Here is a 16,895-nt window from a genome sequence, read left to right on the forward strand (position 1 = left end):
GTGCAGGAGGTCGGACTAGATGATCAGAATGGTCCCTTCTGACCTTAGTATCTATGAATCTACATCACAAAGGGTGATACTTGAGTAACATATAATGTTCTTCGCAGGATTTCTCTTCGGGCTAAATTCAATATTAATAAAGTGGACAAGGACAAATACATTCATTCATCTGTTCAGATCAGTTTTAAAAGAATTATAAAAATTAGAGATGGAAAAGCCAAATTAGATTACTGTATCTTGTCCACCTTCCACCTTGCCAGTTCAGGATTGTTCCCTATAGCAGCCTTGCTAAATTCTACTTGTCCAACCAAGGTGAGAGAAATATGAATCACGTTTTTGTTTGTTGTTGTTTTCATTCTTGTGGGAAAGGACAGGTGATCTTCTAGGTCGGCTGGTAAATTTTATTTCAATTTACAAGGCTACCTTTTGCTTTATTTCGTTTTACTTTGTCTTATGTTTGGTAGGTTTCCATTACTTCTCTTGGGAATGGTGATCTTACCATTAGGAATGTTTCCTACTATTAAACTGAAGTTCTTAATTTTGCCCTATTACTCCTATCTATTATAGGCATCAACTACATTTTGGAATAGCTCCTCAGACCACCATAATCAATTTTTCTCCTTGATGTTTACACTCTTCACATGTTTTTTAAACAGTTGTTCATACATTAAGCCTGGGATATTCTTCCTTACACATTGACAAAATTTATGTGATTCTGAAGATTCAAATAACTTGAATCCCTTAAAAGACAGCTCATGTCCTTACCTCCTAGCAGGAGGGCTACAAAAGTTAGTGTATTTTGTAAAAATAACTTTTAAAAATGGAAAAGGTACCAGAATCATTGGAGATTGGCTCTTAAGCATGGTAACCTTAGGGTCTGAGATAGCATGTCAATGCTAAGCATGTTTAATTCAACAAATTTATTTTAATACCCATCAAATCAAAATATTTTTTCATGCCTATGCTTGTGATCATGAAGAAAGATGGTGAGATGGAACAGCACCCAGATCAGCCTTCTGATTAAGGAGAATGTTTCTGTAACCACAATTATAGCTGTAGGATTAGCATGTAAAATCCTAAATAGGAATATGTTTCATTGGAAGGAATTCATATGTAACATGTATATCTACTGCTTATCTACCGTTGATTAAAATGGGGGAGGGATAGCTCAGTGGTTTGAGAATTGACCCGCTAAACCCAGGGTTGTGAGTTCAATCCTTGAGGGGGCCATTTAGGGATCTGGGCAAAAATTGGGGATTGGTCCTGCTTTGAGCAGGGGGGTTGGACTAGATGACCTCCTGAGGTCCCTTCCTACCCTGATATTCTATGATTCTATGAAAATGGTCAATATTCCCAGATACTTCTCATTTTTATTTATTGGCCAGCATATGTTCTCTGATAGAGAAGACAAATGAAATGACATCAACTTCATTTTCACACCAGTCTGGGCTGTAGCTATGCATTTGCTTTGTGCAAAATGAATCAAAACTTTCCTCCATCTTTGGAAAATATGAAAGCCCCATTGCTTAACATATGAAACTAGACTGCCACAGCACAAAAAAGTGCACTGTAATGAATGATTCTACACTTGCAGGGCAATGGACTATGTGACTAGTAGATCTTCTTAATTTCTTGAATTTGTATGATTCTGCTGTAATAAGGTTACATCTCTACTGTAAGGTGTTGTCAAGGTTCCTTCCTCACTCTGAACTCCTAGGCTACAGATGAGGGAACCTGCATGAAAGACCCCCTAAGCTTATTCTTACCAACTTAGCTTAAAAACTTCCTCAAGGTACAAACTTTGCCTTGTCCTTGATCCCTATGCTGCCACCACCAAGCATGTTAAACAAAGAACAGGGAAAGAGCCCACTTGGAAATGTCTTCCCCCCAAGCCCTACACCCCCTTTCCTGGGGAAGGCTTGATAAAAATCCTCACCAGTTTGCATAGGTGAACACAGACCCAAACTCTTGGATCTTAAGAACAATGAAAAAGCAATCGGGTTCTTAAAAGAAGAATTTTAATTAAAGAAAAAGTAAAAGAATCACCTCTGTAAAATCAGGATGGTAAATACCTTACAGGGTAATCAGATTCAAAACATAGAGAATCCCTCTAGGCAAAACCTTAAGTTCCAAAAAGAGACAAAGCCAGGAATATACATTCCATTCAGCACAGCTATTTTACCAGCTATTAAACAAAAGAAAATCTAATGCATTTTTAGCTCGATTACTTACTAACTTAACGGAAGTTCTGAGAAGTTATAAAGAGCATTCCTGATCTGTTTCCAACAAAAGCATCAAACAGACAGACAGACCCTTTGTCGTCGTCGTCGTCCCCCCCCCGCCCCGCTTTGAAAGTAACTTGTCTCCTCATTGGTCATTTTGGTCAGGTGCCAGCGAGGTTATCCTAGCTTCTTTACTCTTTACAGGTGAAAGGGTTTTGCCTCTGGCCAGGAGGGATTTTATAGTTCTGTATACAGAAAGGTGGTTATCCTTCTCTTTATATTTATGACAGGTGTTATGTGTAAAATTATCAAAGGAGACCAAGGAGTTAGGTGCCCAACTCATTGAATTTCAGTGGAGTGGGTACCTAAATCCTTTGAATATCCCAGCCTGTATCACTAGAACATCTGATATTTGGACCTTTCTAGCCACTGTAGCGTTACTGCAGTAGATCTGACTCTGGAGTCTAGATGCTGGACAATTTTATTTCAGACAAGTCCCCAGTTTGTCTAGGCCCCAGGTGAGTAAAGGAACATTGGAGAAAGCCGAGAAGCCAAACCATTATAACAACAGAAAGCAAGGCCAGTTTACAGAGAGAGAATTCGTAGATGAGGATCTGCAGAATGAAATCTTTGAAGTTAGATTTTTTTTTTTTTGGACGGGTACTTTGTAGTATTAAAAAGAAGGGAGGGGAAAAGCATTCATATGTAGACCAACCTAGAATTATCTTTTATTTGGGCCTTTATAACATCAGTTAATGACTGATTTTTAAGTTAATTATTGTTTAACTTAAATTACTTGTTGGATAACAAGATTTTTTTAAACATTCATACCTGCCACTTTTTATCTATGTAATTGTTCAGATTTTGATCTAAAAAAACTCCACACTATGGAGTCCCCATCCTAAACTCAGGACTACTTGACATACATTTAAAGACACAAGAATGTGCGAATTGCAAAATATAAATAGTCCAAAGTAGCAGCACTATTCCTGTCTCCCATTCTACCACAACACATAACTTAATCATCACAAGTGTTATCAGTACAGCTGTATAACCACTCCCATGCTTCCCTACCTGACAGATACACCACTCTGAATGGTTTGACCCTCCACCAATGCCTGCTCAAACAGAGGGACTTTGCAATACTTTGGTCTGTTTGTTTTCCAGAACGAAACATGGCGGTGTGGTCTACTGCAATGTACAGTGACTTTATTTTAAAACAATCTTGTCAGAAGGAGGGTTGGTTTTAAAAATGTGGGGTGCATTATCTTTTTTCTCCAATTTATATGAAATATGTGTGTATAAGGGATAGCATGTTCAGGCCTGCGATAAATTAATTCTTTTAGCAAAAGCACTAAAGTTATACTGTTCTTTTGCCAATTTGGCACAGGAAAACTACTCAAATCTCAAGAGGAATGCTCTGCCAATGAAAAGTCTCTCTGTACTTTTTAGATTCAGCATACCATTCTGACTGGGAAAACATTTTTGAAAAATGAACTGCTTTGTTGCATTGACTTATTAACTTTATTACATTTAGTTTTTTTTTACACAGGAGAAAAGCAAACTCTTCTGCCAATCAAGAACTGTTGGGTGTTTCCTCTACTCGTGTGACCTGAAGGGCTGAAGTGGCCTGTACGATCTCCAGCTGCTTGCTACTTTCCAGCAGGAGTGTTTGTCTTGCTATTAGCACTTAATTTCTTATTTTTTAAGTCACTTCTGTCTCTGCAGCAGCTGTTCTAAATCTTTTGCCAAAGATAGTTATTTAGGGAAAAACCAGAAAAAAACATTGCAAGGGAAGGATGTGCTTAAAATATTGGGCCTAACTGTAGATGTTAACTGCTAGTCCTTTTTCTGACTTGCTCACAAAATCCGTGGCTCACCCTGTTTGGCCAGGATAGCAGAACGTTTTGGTGAGATAATGGTAATGGAGCCTGACCCTGGTTGTCTTGGAATACCACTTCAGGCCTTGTAAACATGATTAACTTCGAGCACATGAGCAGTTCCATGACTGCAAGGTAAACACATTTAAAGTTAAGCAAGTGAGTGCACGATAGGGACCTCAAAGAGGATCTTTGGTGTAAATCAACATAAGTGGACTATATGAGAAATCAGCAGGGCTGGCTGGGGGCTACCGAGTTCTTTTCTCATGTCTCACTTCAGCAACCCCTTCCATCCTTGTTCTCATCCCCTACTTCTGCCTTCCTGATTGTAAGCTTTTCCCTCTGATATGCGGCTTTTGTGAATATACACACTGTGTCCTTCTCCTGTTGATCAGGCGGGGAGTGTCTTTTGGTTTCTTCTCAGTTGTTTTCCTCCTTCTTTTCAGGAAAGCAGCAGGAGCTATCTGTCTGGAAAGCACTAAAACTCTAGAGGGTCAGAAACAAAAAGTTAAAAATTCAGAGAGTTGCTTGGACTCTGGAAGGTGCATGAAAGAATTTCAGTGGCTTCTAAGACCATCATAATAATGTGAGTAACATGCTTTGCTCCCAGAGCTGACTTTGTCTTGCTCTATAAGGCTGATTATACCTGGAGCTCTCAGAAGTAGGAAGTGAGGTGTCAGTAGAGGAAAGTAAATAGTGGTCTTATGTTCTCCTGACAAACATTTTAGGTGGAATTCATTTTTCCTTCTCATATGAGACACTACAACATTATTGAGCTATTGGCCTCTGCCAACAATGCTGGCCTTCATTGTCCATTTGTCCAATATTCTCAAAAGGACCATCTCACTTTCTTCTTGTTAATATCAAGGAAGCCAGTATGTCACAAACAAGGAATTAGAATTGCTCCCACATGAGCATAAGTTCATTTGGTTGCTATTATTGAACCAGCTGAGATGATTCACATATTTGGAATGTTACAATCAATGGTTGTAACCTATTTAGTAAGGATCAAAAGAGAGTGGCGCTCTATGTCAGAAATTGCATTATCTGTTTCAAAATCACTGGTAACTGTGAAGAAAATGATCCTGAAAACCTGTGGATCAATGTCTCATAGATAAAGCACAAGATGGAGTATTGGTGTCTGCTAGAGACCACCAAATCACTCTAGGGAACAGGATGTCCAGCTCCTTACACACCTATCTATAATGTATAGGGGAAAAAAAGCTGCATGATCACGGGGGACTCCAATTTTGAGCGACATGCTGGTGGCTCGTGCTGCCTGTACCAAAACATTCTTGGAATTTCTGAATATTGTAGATGACAATTCCCTAGCTCAAAAAGTGTTGACTCCAACATGGGGGAATTCTATATTAGACCTCATCTTGACAAATACATAGAAACTGTTCACAGAACTAAAAATTAATAGTAACTCAGTTACAAGTGATCATGACTTGTTTCAACATTAGAAATGGGATCAGAATAAAGTCCAGATGCTTTAAAAAGGCCAATTTCTGTCTAGTACAACGGAGCCCAAATTTTTTGTGTCAGGCCCCCCCCTTGCCAGTAATGAAATTTGTCCGTGCCCCCCCCACCCCATTACTGCACAGCAAGGTTTCCTCAGCAGAGAAGCTTAGGATGAAGGCAGAGTTGGGGACAAAACTGGGGATGGGGAAGGAGCTGGGGCTAGAGGCAGAGCTGGCCTGGGGGCGGAGAGGGAATGAAGGCAGAGCTGGGCTGGGGGCGGAACAGAGGGCGGAGTGGAACTGCAGCTGGGGCTGGCCCGGGCCCCACCGTGCACCCCTCTGAATGTTCCTCAGCGCCCCCTACTAAAGTTAAACATTTTTATATTAACATATCTGGATAGCTTTCATCCAAGACTTTTAAAAGAGCTGGCTAAGGAGCTCAGTGGACTGTTGTTGATTTTCAATAAGACTTGGAACACAGGGGGAAGTTCCAGAAGATGGGAAGAAAGCTAATGTTGTGCCAGTATTTTAAAAAGGTAAATGGAATGACATTGGTAATTGTAGGCCTGTCAGTCTGACATTGATTCCAAGATAATGGACCAGCTAATACAGGACTTGATTAATCAAGAGTTAAAGGACGGTAATATAATTAATGCCAGTCAACATGGGTTATGGAAAATCGATCCTGTCTAATTTAATATCTTTTTTTTGATGAGGTTACAAGTTTGGTTAATTAAGATAATAGTGTTGACAAAATATACTTTGCCTTCTATAAGGTGTTTGACTTGGTACTGCATGACATTTTGGTTCAAAAACTAGAAAGATATAAATTAACGTAACATACATTAAATGGATGAAAATCTGGTTAATTTATAAGTCTCAAAATGCAATTGTAAACTGGGAATCATCATCGGGAGGGTGTGTTTCCAGTGGGGTCCTGCAGGGACTGCATTTTGGTCTTATATTATTTAACATTTTTATCAATAACCTGGAACAAAACATAAAATCATCACTGATAATGTTTGCAGATGACTCAGAAATGGGGGAAGTGGTAAATAATGAAGATGACAGTCACTGATATAGAGCAATCTGAATCTCTTGGTAAGATAGGTGCAAGCAAACAAGATTTGGGGGTTGTGGTGGATAATCAGTTGAATGTGAGCTCTCAGTATGATGCTGAGGCCAAAAAGGCTAATGTGGCCATTCGGTGCATAATCAGGGGAATCTCAAGTAGGAGCAGAGAGGTTATTTTACCTCTGTATCTGGTACTGGTGTGATCACTTCTGGAATACTGTTTCCAGATATAATGGCCGCAGTTCAAGAAGGATGTTGATAAATTGGAGAGGGTTCAGAGAAGAGCCCCAAGAATGGCCCAAAGGATTAGAAAACATGCTGTATAGTGACAGACTCAACAAGCTCTATCTATTTAGTTTATCAAAGAGAAGGTTAGGGAGTGACTTGGTCATAGTGTATAAGTACCTATATGGGGAACAGATATTTAGTAATGGGGTCGTCAGTCTAGCAGAGAAAGGTATGGCATGGATTGGAAGCTGAAGCTACACAAATTCAGACTGGAAATCTGGCATACATTTTTAACAGTGAGGGTAATGAACCACTGGAACAATTTACCAAGGGTTGTGGTGGATACTCCATTACTGGCAATTTTTAAATCAAGATTGGATGTTTTTCTAAAAAAAAAAAATGCTCTAGGAATTATTCTGGGCGAGTTCTGTGGTCCCTTCTGGCCTTCGTATCTGAGTCATCCTCTTTCAAATCTTTCCCTAAAACTCACCTTGGCTGTGATGCCTGTAAAATACTGACAGTTGTGTGTTGAGGCTGTTGCTCTTTACACTAATCTTTGTATCTTTGTTTTACTGTTTCCTTTTCCTCTCTTCCCCTCTCCTTATTTATTTGTTTTGTCCACATATTGTCTTGTCAACTCTTGTGAACTCTTTGATACAGGAACTATCCTTTATTTTAGTTATGTGTGCAGCACCTAGTACCAGAGAGCCTTGATTTGAGACCTCTAGGTGCTACTGCAATATAAATAATAAATAGATTGCAGAGATTTTGGAACACTAATTTCCACTGTCTATTCTCCAATGATCCTGTGTTTAAAGGAGGAGTTCTAGATTGTTGGAATTGATGAATGTACAACCTTACCTCAAAATGTGGTGTTTGAGGTAATGGTGCTAGGTTCTCAGAAACAATGGTGATAGTGTGGTATATGAACCTGAATAGAAAAGAATAATGTGTGGAAGACCTTCAGGAATTCTGGATTGGAATTCTGATTAAGCTGAGTTAGACTTACTGGATGACTTTCAGTTTTGAGAAATCTTTTAGTCACTAACTTTTAAAAAGTGGAAGGAAGGGTTAGCAAGGTGGGAAACTCTGAAACTCTAGTTGCTGCTGCCTGTCAGTCTTGAGCAGAGGAAGCACCAAACAGTGAGACTGAATATAAGGAAGGCTGCTTTGTTTACATCTATTCATATGATTATTATATCTTAAGACAAATGTATGGTGGATAGAATTGAATTTCTCCCATTTTTTTAATGCTTTAAATACATGTAAAGATGAATACGGCCCTTACTTTATATAAAAACAAACCATTGTCTATCTTGTAAAAACAAAAATTAAAAAGCATTGAAAAATTCCATTGATGTTACTCCAACAAACATAGTGGTTTTATTTCCAATTCTTTCTATAGGCAGATTTTGCAACTCAATAGTAATATTGCTTATTATTTATAATTAACACCTTTCACCTTTCAACACCTTTAGATAAAGATACTCATCTTTATAAAACATTTTTGTAAGTCTTATCCCTATTTTTCTCAAGGGTAAGTCCAAGCAGCCAAAGGTTGTTGTTACCTGCCAAAGCTCTCTCAGCAAGTCAGTGAACCAAGTGAATACAGGGCCCTGATCTCCTTATTCCTATTCTTTTGCTCTAACTTCTTACATGCAGCTTCCATAGACTAAGTAAACAGCTTTTAGAAGCTATCTGAGGTTTTTGGCTCAGAAAAGTAAAGAAAATAGCTGTATTAATATCAGTCTAGTTTTTTAAAATATGAAATTTTGTAACTTAATTTTATAGCACAGAGATATAAGGTGCAAGTGAGGAAGCTAAACAAACAAAAATGATACAAAGACGTATCTGACAATGTCACAAAGCAATGCATCCCTGGAAGTTTTTCTATAAATAATGTTTTGTCTACTACACAGTGAATGCCCTTTTAGTGCCTGTGAAAGTGTCAGACTGAGATGCATGGAAAGTCAACTGTTCTGTCCATGGAGTACAGGTAGCTTCACTGCAACTTCATACCACGCTGAGCTTGGTGGGACCACTTTTATACAGTAGTTGTGAGGTTAATTCAGTTGTCATGTTGCCCCGTCAGTCCTTTGTCCCTGTTTTATCATCCATGATTCCAATTTTGTATCACTTTTAATAACAATACCTTTATGCCAGGAGATGACTGAGTCCAACAACTCACTTCACATGATTGCTGGACAGTGCTTGGAATGAACCTACTTTGTTCACTGGTAGGATTTGTGTACCAAGTGCAGTTTCTTGAAAATACCCTGATTTTTACAGAGTTTAATTATCTCATTAATGCAACATTAATTTGACTTTGGCTAAATAGGGTAACATTTATTTAAAACAAACCCGTTTTGTTTTCTCTTTGTAGGAAGTGTAGAATATAACATTCATTGATGCACTCGCAAACTAGTGGTTGTTTTTTTTCAGCACTAGATAAACTAATGGGAGCAAAAATATACAGTATTGATTTTTTTTTTTCCTGTGGCTTGTGAGGGGTTGTTAATCCAGCAGGTACACAAGAGCACTCATGTCTGTCTGCACAGTAATCTCTAATATATTGACTTTAAAATTTTTTTTTTTAGTCTGTAGTTTCAGTGACTTGATTTGTGGAGCAGATGATATCTCGTGGCATGTAATTACTCATTTTGGAGTTGTGTAAGAGGATGGAGGATGAATTTTGATGCATTATCTGTAACAGTAAACATCTCTCCTATTATTCATACAGGATTCCCTGTATGTCTTCTTTCTTATTATTTGATATAGAGGTTTGAGAGACCATTCTCTTATTATCAGGAAACAAAATTTATGGAACCAGATACTTGTAGTCCTGGTCTTGGCACATAAGATTGCTATAAGGCAATGATTTATGTTCTGAAGGCTAACTATTCTTTTCTCTTAGGGTTACTAATTGTAAACAGTTTAGTGTCCATAATGTGCTGCATCCTTCTTTTGTTTATGGTTGGGGGGGGGTCAAAATGCACAGTGGATTATAAGGAGCTGGTTGTATTGAATGAGTAAGCAGTTTTGGCAATATATAACATAGCACATCTTAACATCAGAGGAAGAGTCAGCACCCTGACAAACAAACAAACAGGTTGTTTATTAAGGAAAGCATGTTGGGGTGCTAAAGTGCTTTGCTATAGCAGTTGTAGACCAGGTTTCTCAATACTGAAGTATTATTTTATGTTGGATTCCTGAAGGAACCAGGGTCTGAGGAAGAACCCTGGGGATTGACAGAATAGACAGATAAATGTTGACAGTTACATTTCCATGAAAGGTACTTAATGTTTTTATTCTTTGTATGTTATTTTCTGTGTACATAGGTTTCAGAGTAGCAGCCGTGTTAGTCTGTATTCGCAAAAAGAAAAGGAGTACTTGTGGCACCTTAGAGACTAACAAATTTATTGGAGCATAAGCTTTCGTGAGCTACAGCTCACTTCATCGGATGCATTTGGTGGAAAAAACAGAGGAGAGATTTATATACACACACACACAGAAGTTTCATGTTCTGTGTGTGTGTGTGTGTGTGTGTGTGTGTGTGTGTGTATATAAATCTCTCCTCTGTTTTTTCCACCAAATGCATCCGATGAAGTGAGCTGTAGCTCACGAAAGCTTATGCTCTAATAAATTTGTTAGTCTCTAAGGTGCCACAAGTACTCCTTTTCTTTCTGTGTACATAGTCTCTCTTTGTTTTTGAAGTTGAGGCTTGCAATAGATATCTTTATGGTCACTGATTTTTTTTCCCACCCCCACATCCAGCCCCTTAAAGTTTTTTTTTTTCCTTCTGAGAATGTGTTTATCATGGCAGTGCTGCATTTTGTGTAGGATTTGCAGGTGCCAGAGGCAGAAGGTGTCCACAGTGAGTAGGGTTCGATGATGTGGCTGACTGGATGGGATGAGGCATGATGTGCTTCCAAAAACTGTGTGGAGACGGCAAAATGCGGAGGAAGTTTGCTGGCCAGTGACTCCGTGTGTTGTGTTTACTGTGCATTGTGATGTGACTTCATGGTGCTTTGCTATTATGTGAAAATAATAATAAATAGGCTATCATATTCCATCTCAAGATTAAGAAAAGGAAATAGTTGTTATATATGTGTCTAAAGGTTTAAACATTGCTCTTGTGGTGTAGTTTGTGTGGTCAGAGGCTTTGGGACGAGACAGCCATGATGGTTGGCTGTGCTGCTCTCCAGAAACTTCTCTTCAGCAACTTCTTCCATTCAGTACAACATAGTGGCAGAAACACAGTGGTTCCTGGTCTCATTGTGTTGAGTCGTCTTGTGACAGATTGGTGGATGGGCATTCTATGGCTCTTTCATGTCATGACCCTGCTACAGTTGACATCATCTCTTTCTCTTTGCTTCTTCCCTATACGTCATATCCTTGTCGGTACTGTTATCTTGTTTCAGTTCTTATCTTGTCGTCTTATGTGTGGTACCCAAAGTCCTCTAAAATTATTATGTCAGTCTTCACCGAAAAGGCCCTTGTCCTGGGGAAGGCAGCAGCATCAGTATAGGATTCTCTGGATAAGAAAATGTAACTCATTCTCAACAGACATTACAGGTTGAGAAAGCTGTTGTCCTGAAAGTAGCGGTGGTCCATGAAATGTTGAAAGCTGCCTACTCTCCTGGGCTAAAGTCCTGAGGAAAATTAACAAGCACAAATATAAAGGCTCCAGTAGGACCAAAACATGTGAAGGGTATCTGCCTCTCTTTCCTTTATTTATAATGCTACTTGTGATGCTATAAAGCTTGCCTCATGCACTTTCTTTTGTATTCTTATATCAAGAAGGGACCAAAGACTCAAATGTCTGGGATGCTAACAGCAACTTCAGATCACGAGTCCCTTTTGACAAACAGAAGCTGTTTGAAGAAGCTCTGTGCAACAAAGCCATCAAGGAGGTGACAGATTTAGTTACTGAAGGAAAAGAAGGAAAAGTGGTTTCTATTCAAAGTTCAGATTCTTTTGAGATTCCAGTTTTTGAAGCCACAAGCAGGCCTTTGCCCTGCTGAATCTGATGTTACTTCTTGGGGTCATTTTTCTTCAACTGGCTGTGGAGCAAATAGTCTCTTCACTTTTGCACCATGCCAACAGCAATAAAGGCCTGCCTGCCCAGACCACACCTGTCTTCTTATAGGTGAGATGGAAAGGCAGACTGAAACATTTCTGCAGTGTCTGGGCCATTACAACATTTGTTCTCCCTATTGGTCAATGTCACCTTGTTTCTTGTAATGAGTTTGGCCCAGACACAGGCTATGTTAGACTCTCTTCAGAAGCCTTTGATATCAAAGTGCAATGTCATGGGTCCCCAAATCGGAGCAAAGGCTTTTTTTTCCAGGTTCCCCAAGGCCCCCACAAGAGTTTGGGTGCTTCTTATTAGCTCACTATTTATCCTATCCAAGGGGTTAATAAGATGATGCAGGATCTGCGAGGAAAACCTCCCTATTTTCATCCTAGGTGGTTTCCTATGGGAACTCTTGTATAAAATATTTAAATCTGAAGGAAGATTCAATTAGTTTTGTATGCACCTGCCAAGTTACTCAGACAATTTTTGGATCACATGATCAAATGGGAAAGGTACCAACAAAACTATGTATGACTAAGAGCTGTGTTTTGTGTAGCTTATTCTATTTGTTGTGATCTAATATTGAGCTAAGAAATTAGTTTAAATACACAGAAATCCAGGGTTTTCCTTTTCTAACTTCTTAAAAATAGATATAAACTGGAATTAGTGTAACACCAAGGAAAAGATGTGCTTCACTTGTTCTTTCTGTGCTGTCAGGTAATTTGTGACTTTTCCCCATATCACTTCTGAAGGTCTCATAGAATTTAAGACCAGAAGGGACCGTCATGATCATCTATTATGACCTCCTGCACATTGCAGGGCACAGAACCTCACTCGTCCACTCCTGTAATAGACTCATACCTTCTGTCTGAGTTACTGAAATCCTCAAATCATGATTTAAAAACTTCAAGTTACAGAGAATCCACCATTTACTCTGCAAGTGACCTATGCCCCATGCTACAAAGAGGTGATCCCTCTCACCTCCCAGGGTCTCTGACAATCTGACCCAAGGGAAGAGTTCCTTCCTGACCCCAAATATGGCGATCAGTTGGATCCTAAGCATGTCAGCCAGACACCTGACAAAGAATTCTCTGTAGTAACTTGGAGCCCTCCGCATCTAGTGTCCCATATCTGGCTGTTAGGGATATTTGCTACTAGCAGTTGCAGATGGGCCACACACCATTGTAGTCAGTCCCATCATACCATTTCTTTCATAAACTGATCAAGCTCAGTCTTGAAGCCAGTTAGGTTTTTTGCCCCCACTGCTTCCCTTGGAAGGTTGTCCCAGAACTTCACCTCCTCTGATGGTTAGAAACCTTTGCCTAATTTCAAACCCAAACTTCTTGATGGCAGTTTATATCCATTGATTCTCGTGTCAGTATTGTCACTTAACTTAAATAACTCCTCTCCCTCCCTGTCGTTTATCCTTCTGCTATATTTATAGAGTGTAATCATATCTGCCCTCTGTTTTCATTTAGTTAGGCTAAACAAGCTAAGCTTTGTCTCCTCTCATAAGGTAGGTTTTCCATTCCTCGGATCATTCTAGTAGCCCTTTTCTGCAGCTGTTCCAGTTTGAATTCGTCTTTCTTAAACATGGAAGACCAGAATTGCATGTAGTATTCCAGATGAGGCCTCACCAGTACCTTGTATAATGGTACTCTCGCTTCCCTGTCTCTACTGGGAGTACTTTGCCTGATACAGCCTAGGATTGCATTAGCCTTTTTCACAGCTGCATCACATGGTGGCTCATAGTCAAGGGCGGCGGGTCACATAGGCTGGGGAAGGCTTTGCCTCCCCAAACAGCCGGGTGTGACCCTGCCTCCTGTCATGCCGCTCCCTGAGTGCTGCTCCAGTCCTCTGGCACTATCCCCCCAGTTCTCCACTGGGGCTGCCTGCCTCTGCCTGCTATGGAGCTGGGGAGGCTGGAGCCATGTGCCGCCCGTCCTCCTGGCACTCCTTTGGGGCTGGTGGGCTAGCTGAGGGACTGGGCTGGTGGCCACAATGGTGGTGGTGGGGCTCTCTGGGCTCCGGCATGGGTGGGATGGAAGGGGAGGCTCGGCTCTGGCGGGGCCTTGGGCGGAAGGGGCGGGGCTGGGGGCTAGCCTCCCCCAGCAGCAGTTCACACGCTGCCTGTGCTCATAGTCATCCTGTGATCAACCAATACACCCTAGGCTTTCTCTTCCTCTGTTGTTCCCAACTGATATATCCCCAGTTTACAGCAAAAATTCTTGTTGTTACTCCCTAAATGCATGACCTTGCACTTTGCTCCATTAAATTTCCTCCCATTTCTATTACTCCAGTTTTCAAGGTCGTCCAGATCTTGTTGTATGATATTCTAGTCCTCCTCCGTGCTGATAATACTTCCCAACTTTGGGAAGTATGCAGATTTTATTAGCACACTCCCATTTTTTTGTGCCAAAGTCATTACTAAAAATGTTAAATAAGATTGGTCCCAAGGCTGATTCCTGAGGAACTTCATTAGTAACTTCCCTCCAACTGGACAGTTCATCTTTCAGTATGACCTGATGTTGTCTCCCTTTAACCAATTCCTTATCCACCTTTCAATTATCATAGTAATCCCCTTCTTTTCCAATTTAATTAATAATTTCCCACGTGGAACTGTATCAGATGTCTTACTGAAATCCAGATACTAGCTCACCCACCTTGTCTCTCTAATATCCTGGGACTGACACGGCTACAACAACACTTCATTACTGACATCCAGGTAGATTAGATCTACTGCATTTTCTTTGTCTAAAAAAAATCAGTTATCTTCTCAAAGAAAGAGATCAGGTTGCTCTGGCATGATCTACCTTTTCTAAAATGTTGTATTTTATCCAATTTACCCTTTATCTCTACATCCTTAACAACGTCCTCTTTCAAAATTTGTTCCAAGACATTATATACAACTGAGGTCAAACCAACAGGGCAGTAGTTTCCCAGATCATCTTTCCCCCTTTTAAAAAAATAGAAACCCTGTGACTGGAGAATTGTAAATATAGTATGTATTCATTGAAAATCCTTGCTGTTGGGCTCACGGTTTCACATGCCAGTTCCTTTAATATTCTTGGATGGAGATTATCTGGCCCTCCTGATTTGGTCGAAGCTGTTTGAGCTTGACTTCCACCTTGGATGTAGTAATTTCTGCTTCCCTATCCTCATTTCCATTAGCCACCCTGCCACTGCCCCTAAGATCCTCATTACCCTTATTGAAAACTGAGGCAGAGTATTCATTTAGGTGTTGAGCCATGTCTAGCTTATCTTTACTCTCCAACCCATCCTCAGTGCTTAGTGGTTCCACTTCTTCTTTCCTTGTTTTCTTTTTATTTATATGGCTCTAGAAGCTTTTACTATTGGATTTAATTCTGTTCGCAAGGTTCAACTCTGCTTGGTTTTTGGCAATTCTCATTTTTTCTCAACACTTTCTGACCTCTGAGAGGAGACTTTCCTGGCTGAACTTTCCTATCTTCTATGCCTTGAAGGCTTTCTGCTTTCTTTTAGTAAACTGTTTGAGATGCTTGCTCATCCAGTTTGGCCTACAACCCTTCCCTATGAATTTTTTCCCTTGCTTGGGATGCAGGCTTCAGACAGTTTCTTCAACTTTGACATAAAATAATTCCAAGCCTCCTCCACATTCAGATCCTTGAGTTCTTCAGTCCACTCCACTTCCCTAACTAATTCTGTTAATTTTTTTAAGTTTGCCCGTCTTGAAATCAAGGACGCTAGTTGCAGATCTATTTTTGTTTATCCTTCCATTTAGTTTAAACTGAATTAGCTCACGATCACTTGAACCAAAGTTGTCCCCTACAGCCACTTTTTCTATGAGCTTCTCACTACTTACCAATACTGAATCTAAAATGGCATCTCCTCTTGTTGGTTGGTGAAGAAATGTCAGCTATCACACCTGAGAAATCTGGGCTATACCAAAACTCATGGAAGAGATTCCAGAGGACTGGAAGAGGGGGCAAATTAGGACCAGTCTATCAAGGGAATAAGAACAACCCAGGGAATTACATATCAATCATCTTAACTTCAATACCTGGAAAGATAATGGAGCAAATAATCAAAAAAATCAGTTTGCAAACACTAGAAGATAATAAGGTGATAAGTAACAGTCAAAATGGATTTGTCAAGAACAAATCATGTCAAACCAGCCTAATAGCTTTCTTTGACAGGGTAATGAGCCTTGTGGATGGGGAGCAGCAGTAGATGTGGTATATCTTGACTTTCGTAGTTTAAACCTGTTTTAATCAGTTTTGACTGCTTCCACCCCAGAAGTCTATTTCCCTCCCTACTTAAGTGAAGTGCATCCCATGAATGTGTGAGTCCTCTGTCCATGAATGCCGCCTAGTGGTTGAATATCCCATATCCATCCATATAGCACCACTGCCTGAGCCATATGTTGATAATCATATTCTTGTTTTGCCTTTTCTCCTCCTGTAGGAACAGGTAGAATCCCACCTGAGCCTCCATTTCTTTAAGTGTCTTCCCAGCCTGGCATAGTCTCCCTTGAAGCATTCCAAGAAGAATTTAGCAATATGATTTGTTCCCACATGAAGGACAATCAGTGGATTTTTTTCTGCTCTCATTAGGATTCTCTTCTGCATCAGGCCCACGTCCCATATCTTAGCTCCTAACAGAGAGCAAACCCTTCTGTTGTCCAGATCAGCCCTGGTTACAAGGCTGTCCATAGCAGAAAGTCCCCAATCACATAGACCTGCCTCTTCCTTGTGTTGGTGTGATTCTCCAGTCTTCCTCCTGTTTTTTTTTTGGCTGCAAGTCCTCTGTCTTTAGTTCTCCTTTGTCATCTTCTGTGAGTCATCCTCTATGTGCCTGGAGCTCTGAACTCTGGCTGTCTCCACTGATTCTTCCCCTCTTCTTGTAGGACTAGCCGCTTTTCTCTTCTTCCTTGCCCTCCCACCTTCTGTTACTGTCTGCTGCACCCCTTCTT

General features: G+C 40.2%; 1 protein-coding gene across 14 annotated transcripts in view; it reads left to right on the top strand.

Moving 5' to 3' along the window:
* FAM168A (family with sequence similarity 168 member A) overlaps positions 1-16,895 on the top strand; it is a 362,823-nt gene that overhangs the window by 32,898 nt on the left and 313,030 nt on the right. For 5 of the 14 annotated variants that reach the window (XM_038386325.2, XM_043504042.1, XM_043504040.1 and 2 more), the window contains one exon: positions 4,549-4,688. The exons of the other annotated variants lie outside the window; for them this stretch is intronic. The gene's annotated coding sequence lies outside the window, so the exon portion shown is untranslated. Of the gene's footprint in view, positions 1-4,548; positions 4,689-16,895 lie in introns of those variants that run through there. 14 annotated transcript variants of the gene reach the window in all.

The sequence above is a fragment of the Dermochelys coriacea genome, chromosome 1, assembly GCF_009764565.3.
Source record: "Dermochelys coriacea isolate rDerCor1 chromosome 1, rDerCor1.pri.v4, whole genome shotgun sequence".
NCBI classification, from domain to species: Eukaryota; Metazoa; Chordata; order Testudines; family Dermochelyidae; genus Dermochelys; species Dermochelys coriacea.